This window comes from Amblyomma mixtum, chromosome 5 (genome assembly GCF_055824585.1).
Source record: "Amblyomma mixtum isolate Tamu chromosome 5, ASM5582458v1, whole genome shotgun sequence".
NCBI classification, from domain to species: domain Eukaryota; kingdom Metazoa; phylum Arthropoda; class Arachnida; order Ixodida; family Ixodidae; genus Amblyomma; species Amblyomma mixtum.
Window position 1 is genome coordinate 75,889,186 of NC_143016.1, and position 6,734 is coordinate 75,895,919.

The window sequence follows — 6,734 nt, forward strand, 5'->3', positions numbered from 1 at the left end:
TCCCGTAATATCTTAGAATGTCATGAAATATTGAGGAAAATAGATGTGTGTGTAAATGATGGCAGATTTTTTTCACGTTTCATGACCATGCACACAAAAGCAACCGCTGTGGCAAATGCTATTTCAAGGCCGGAATGCGAAGACAATGCAAGCATGCTGCTGCTGTATGCTTTTTTGTAAACAAGCATGAGGAACCGTCCTGAGCAAGAGGCTGAAGCGTTCGTCAGATCTGGTAAAATGTAGAGTTCCGGACCCTTCCAATTAGGGTTTTTTCATAACCACGCTAATGAAAATCTGGTCGTAAATGTTTATCAGGTAGACGAGCACAATTTTGAAAATATTTATGGTCTTTCTTCTAATTTGTGAATACGGATCGACACTAACGTCATATTATGTTCCCCGCTTTGTAAACCAGGTCAAAAAACAATTCGCGATGTAAAACCTGCTTCCCACATAACCTTGCTGAATTATCCTGAAGTCCTTGATGGTTTTGCTGAGAGAGCTTCGAAATCTGCTGAAAAATAGCTCTTAGACAAAATGTTTTCACCAATGTCATCCACAGACCACCCAGCCAAAGGACTTCATACCGGTTTCCAATAAATTTCACCAGAAGCTCTCGGCCCCTCGTGTTCACGGAACTATCCTGAGTAGTAGTAGTAAGTGGCTTTTATTGTAAATGAAAAAGAAGGTAAAAGGATTCTTGCCAGCGCCGGCATCTGCTATCATGTCTAGAAGCACCTGAGCTGGGGCTGGGGGATGGAAATGGAAAGCGAGATGACAGTGAAGGGGAAAACAAAGGGTAGAGACCTTCCCTCCTGCTTGTATTTCCATTACGCGAGGCGATACAGCCAGTGGGAAGGACCGCGAAAGTTGCCGGCGACCTGACACGTGAGGCGCGCACTTCGGGAGAGGGCGACCGCACTCTCTCTCTCACACACACACATACACTACGCTCGCCCGCTCCGCAAGCTCCCCTCTCACTCGCATACACCAAGCTGCCCCGCACGCCCGCAGCACAATTTTCTCCATTCTTGACCGGAGCGGAATTCCAGCCATGACTAACAATGAGGGACACCACCGCTTTTGAGCACCCGCGAGCAGATTGGCACTTGCGCTGGCACGTGGCAAGTGCCAGCGGTGCGAGCAGCAAGCCCACCATAGCAGACTTCCATATTTATGCAACTCACCTACTCCTATCTAGACACTACACGCGCAATCGTGCAGCGCCATGCGCAGCAAATGTCGCTGTACTATTGTGGAGCAGCTCTTCCGGAAACCGCCATTTACAAGAGCTAGTTTTGAATCATAATACCCTGTAGCCGAGACTGACAACTGATTGCATTTCTAACGATTTCGGTATCCGTGGTTTGCACACCGCTGAGGGAAAGTACTGGTATTTCATGCAGTGCAAACAATGGCAAGAGATGCTGGCATTGTTTTTGCTGCATTGCGCGCATGCATATCACCAGCTACGCTCCCATATACCTTTCAAGAATGTTATCCGTGCATTCTTTTTTTCTTGCAGTGTGTGATTGGCATATAATTTTGGGGGCATGCTTTGCCACTACAGTGCTAGTGAAATCGCACTGTCCACACATGCACTTCGCCACTGGTAGAGGCAGAAGCAGAAGGCTTCATTCACTTCCATTGATGTGCATTTTCAAAAGACAAACGCATGTTCCTTATAAAAACAGGACCATTTTATTGCAACATCTGCTAAGCACGTTCAGATGCCTTGCACAACTCCCCCACACATCATGGTGGCAGCCTGCAAGCAAACAAGACCATACCAATGTCATATGTGAGTCTATTTTCAGGAAGTGACAGGAAATGTCAGTGCTCAAAAGTGGGTATTAGCTTGTTCTTTACTGCTCAACCATTGCAGTTACTTTCCATTGACTTAGTGTTTCAGTAACACACAAACACATATGCTTACCTCCCGTCATACAAAAATGTGAGGGCAGTAACGGAAAAGGAAAGAAAATATGTGCATAAACATAGCAAGTGGACTGAAAAGTCCTTACATACATCTAAGTAATTTGCTGCCACTGTAACAATGAGAGCAGATATGTTAGGATAAAAGCCTGCTGAGCACGATAGAAACATATTCTGCTTATGCCATACAGGGTGATACAAAGCTGCTGGAACAATGATACACTGCTTGTTTTGATGTCACCAGCAGTTCACGAAGAAAAAGCTTACCAGCAGAAGGCTGTATCCATTACACACAAGCAGAAAAATGTGAGCTGTGAGGTTGAATATCCCTTGAAAGTGTATATTGATACTGTGCTTCCAAGGAAAGTGAACACCACAAGCGGGCTAGTAGCAAAAGAAAAGACGCAGCTATAGAACAGAAGAAAGGAGCAGGCATAAGAAGTACAGCATGTCCAACTAAGCTATACTTGGGAAAAAGAAACAACTCAACAGTGACGTTGCAACGGACATATAAAAGCCCCACATTTTTGAAAATATAAAGCGGAAAGAAATGAAAACACACTGTTTCATGTTTCATATAGCAGGGATCTCAACGGTTACATTTGAAAATCAATTACAAGCATATTTAGAGTGCATTCATCCACAAATGTGCTTCAGCGCCTTTTCAGCTAAGGAAAACACCCAACTCAACGAGGGCTGTGTAGCTTTCAAGCATTTGTATGAAACAAGTGATAAGTTTATAGCAAAAATACCCTCTATAATGATTTTATCTCACATATACTCACCTACGAGGCCATAACAGGAGGGCGGAAAGAAAAACTATATTGTTGCAAAAGAGCAAACGACTAGGCGCCTTACGAAATGTCACAGTGCCGTGACACTGGTAATCTTGCACACGCGTTCATGAAAAACCGCACTCGATAACACACACTACGAGGTAGCTCACGCACGCGACACAGGTACAGTTGGGACTTCAATGCACATACTAATAACAAAATTGCGGTCCGAATGGCTCACCTGCGTTTGGCCCTGACATCAGCCATGCGCGTACGAAGCTTTGTGATCGTCGACCTTTTGCGTTGAAGGTATCGCCGCCGATTCCCCATTTGACACTTTTACACGCAAAAAAACTGGCAAGATAACGTGATAAAAAACGGCGCTGCACATAAATACAAAAGCACAGTAAAAAAAAACACCAACAAGCAAAACAGCACGATACACCGATGACAGCCTGCGGAGCAGCCGAAGAAGCGACCGAAAGGCAGGAGGACAGGCTTCAGCGTAGTCAGTCGTCCGTACCGGTACAGAGTACCGGGGCGAGAGTTGCGGGCGTCACACACACAGGGGAGGCGCTGCGCACACGTTTCAGTAAACCCCAATAGTTACTGTCTCGTACGTCTTGCTTCAAAATGTTTGACAGCGCCACTGTCGTTGACCGGCGGAACTCCATTGTTGAGTCAAAACGCCCGCGAGATTCAAATGCAGCAGCCCCGTCGACCAACAAACGGGGCGAGTGCGAGCTAACATGAGTCGTTTATCATACCCAAATTTACATCACTGGTAGTTTAAGACCAGGGACTTCAGTTCCTGTCAAAAAAGCCTGGAAAATAACAGTGATCTTTCGCGCTGGATGTATTTTGCGGAGGTTACGGCGCACCAAAAAATAGCGCAATTGAATGGCGCAGTAATACCGTTCTGTTTGTCATAGCGAAATTCGGACTTAAGCAGGTCCTTGAATATTTCCTAAATATTTCGCGTGCAAAAATTTGTTCCCTATACGACGTTTACTTCCTTCTAAAGCTCAGATCAAAAAAGCGCAGTTTCTAGATTACGACCAACTTTGAACAATGAAAACTAAAAAATTATGACATGTAGCTCAATGAAATTTTCAAGAATTAACAACATGGGTACTATCTACAATCCTGCTAAATATGTTTGTGATTTATGAACTGGACTAGGAGTTATTAATGCGCCATTCTTTTAAATTTCACACTTTTTTATGGCACCAGTTCTAAATAACTACCCAATATAACTCAATAAAATGCCTGTGAGGTCCTTGAGTCACACTTAATCTAAAAGCTGCAGAAGCAGTTTTCTTTTCGGAGCAGTAGTTTTCGTAACCAGCAAATCCAACGCAGGCAAGTCGAGCAAAAATATCGTTTTATGCCCCTCGCTCTTTTGCTCACTGCTATCATACTAACGTGAATAGCTTTTAGCGACACATACCATCGCAAAGAAGATACAATTATCTTTACAATGCGCTCAATATCATTTCTCTAGCGCAAACGGATGAGCCACACCGCTCACACAAACATGACGAAAAATGGCTGCTGACCGCCGCTAGCGTGGTACCGCCGCCTTAATGAGGGGCAGCGCGTCCTCGCCCGACAGTTTCTGAAAAAGCCACGCTGGGAGGAAGCTACAATTGTCAGACGCATAGGCCTGCGCTCTTGGCTCGTCAACATACATGGCACAGTAGCACGCCGACATCTCAACCAGCTGCGTAGATTTACGACGCCGTCTGAGAGCTGTCCGCCAGCGGAGAGAACACGTGCACCATTTTCCCACATAGCCTGGCACCCCTTCCCGGAAGAAGCGACTTCGCCCAGGACAGACCTAGGAGACACAGCGAACAACAGCCAGCCTACAAGTGTTTCTCCCCCGAGCGCACAAAGCCAGCGCGCCTCCACGCGTGAGCGCCGACCCCCTGCACGATACCGGGCAACTTTCTAAGGGGGAAGGAAGTGTTGTGTCCCCTTATTGCTTTTGTGTGTGTGCGCCCCCGCGTCCTCCTCCTAACGACAGTTCGCATCCTCCTCCTAACGACCACTCAATCCTCCTCCTAACGACCACTCGCATCCTCCTCCTAACGACCGCTTGCCCCTCGTCGCACGCTGTCGCCGGATGCCCCCCCACGGTGCGCCCCCGCACCCTCCTCCTGTTCTGGGAAGCCACTCCCTCCCGTGGACGCTTCTCAGCTCCCTCCTTTCTTCGGGCGGCCAGTTCGGCTCCTGCCTCGGTCGACGCTGGTCGCACCCTCATCGGCTCTAAATAAACGAAGTCTAAAAGTACCGTGTGCGTCTTTCGCTGCATTCAACACAGCGACCGGACACGACACCTACATAACGCGTTCCCCAATATCGCGCACGCACGCACGCATGCGAAGCCAGTGAGCATGCAGTGAAGTCACAGCTTATACACACGGATAGATATATGAACATACAGGCAATTATATTGTTCAATAGACACACACACACACACACACACACACACACACACACACACACACACACACACACACACACACACACACACACACACACACGCGCGCGCGCGCGCGCGCACGCACGCATACCGGTAGAAGCCTATCTAGTAGAATCTTATTTTCAAGCCTGTGGGCGACTGCCCACTTTTGAAGGTGATTGCTACAGGCATGAAATTTCAGATTTGTACCTTGGGGGAAAGATAGGGACACAGCCGTCATCCGTCGAAGCATCCGAGGCGCGCAGGCTGCGTAAAACGGCGACCACTTCTTTCCCTCGCCCTCCCGCGGGGAAAAGCTGGAAGAGGGCCGAACCCCTTCTCCCCGGACAGAGATGGCCCAGCCTTCGACGCCGTGTCGGTCAGCTCCTTCCTATCGAGGAAAGGGCGTGTTGCGCACTTCGACTTCGACAGCGAGCCGGAGAGCACTTCACCGTCCGACGCCGTCTGCCCGCCACCGATGTCTCTTCCGGAGCCCGTCGATCCCGCTGCTGGCCCGCCGGTCGGTGTTGCAAGGTACGCGATATCACGATTGTTGCTTCAAGAGTGGGATGGCGGAAGTGGGAGGAGGAAAAGGAGAAGGAGCAAAGTTTATGTGTCCAGCTTCTTTTACTGTTTTTATGAATGTCTTAGTGCAGCAGGAATGCCTGCTTCATTTGTGTAGCCAAATTCAGCCGGTTTAGAGAAGTTGTCGCCACAGTCAGCCGCCCAAGTTCGAAGGCTAGGAGATTTGTTCTCCTTGTGGCTTTTGCAATTAACTTTTTTCGATTCAAAGAAATCCCACAAAATATGCGAGGAGGAATGTAGAGCGTGAGTTTATTATTCGTGTTAGTCGTTTTCTTCAATGTTGCAAGAGCGCAGTTAAATTAGAACCGGTTCGGGGCTTGCTTGTTCATTCCCCCGTTTAATCGTACGTGAGCTAAATTCAGGGCTTGATCACGAGGCCTAGAGGAAAAAAAAATTTAAGTTTACGGGTGCCAGAGTACTTTTAAAGGGCCCCTGTCTAGGTGGCTTTGCCCCTGCCCACCCCATGGTCGCAAACACTCTCTACCTCACTTTGAGCGAGCCTCCTCTCCTTCCATTCCCTCCTCGAAATTTTTCTCTCCCGCTCCTCGTCGAGTAGGCTCGGCAAGGCAAAATCACCCCTTCGTTCTCCGATGTAAGCCGGAGGCGTGGTGTCTGTGGAGTGCGTGACAGGGCTACGTCATGGCCCCGCCTTCAATAGAATTCTGGTTTTTGCTGCTGGGTCTGTTCGAGGGGAGGGTGGGAGGGGCGCTGCGGGCGCGCACACTGAACGATCGAGAGGCGCGATCGGCTCGACCACCTAGACTTGTTAGCGAGCGCATCCTTTCATACATCTGTTTGTCATTCCCAGCAGGGGGGTAAAGCTGAGCCAGCAAAGCGGTCCACGCATGTAAGTCGCCATCTTGGACGCCATCTTACAGCACATTAATGTGGCCAGTACAGTTTTTTCTCGCGAAGTCAAGGATGGGTGAAGTTTGAACTTGGGTTCGGAAAACTGCGGCAGAGAAAATAAT

At 48.3% G+C, this 6,734-nt stretch overlaps 1 long non-coding RNA gene across 1 annotated transcript; it reads right to left on the bottom strand.

Annotated features, from left to right (window-relative positions):
- Positions 1–1,678: 1,678 nt before the first annotated feature.
- On the bottom strand, positions 1,679–4,287 carry LOC149342723 (uncharacterized). The gene is made up of 2 exons (XR_016283071.1): positions 2,953–4,287; positions 1,679–1,768 (listed from the first exon to the last, which is right to left on the bottom strand). It is a non-coding gene; the product is annotated as an uncharacterized LOC149342723 (long non-coding RNA).
- Between the last annotated feature and the right edge of the window lie 2,447 nt (positions 4,288–6,734).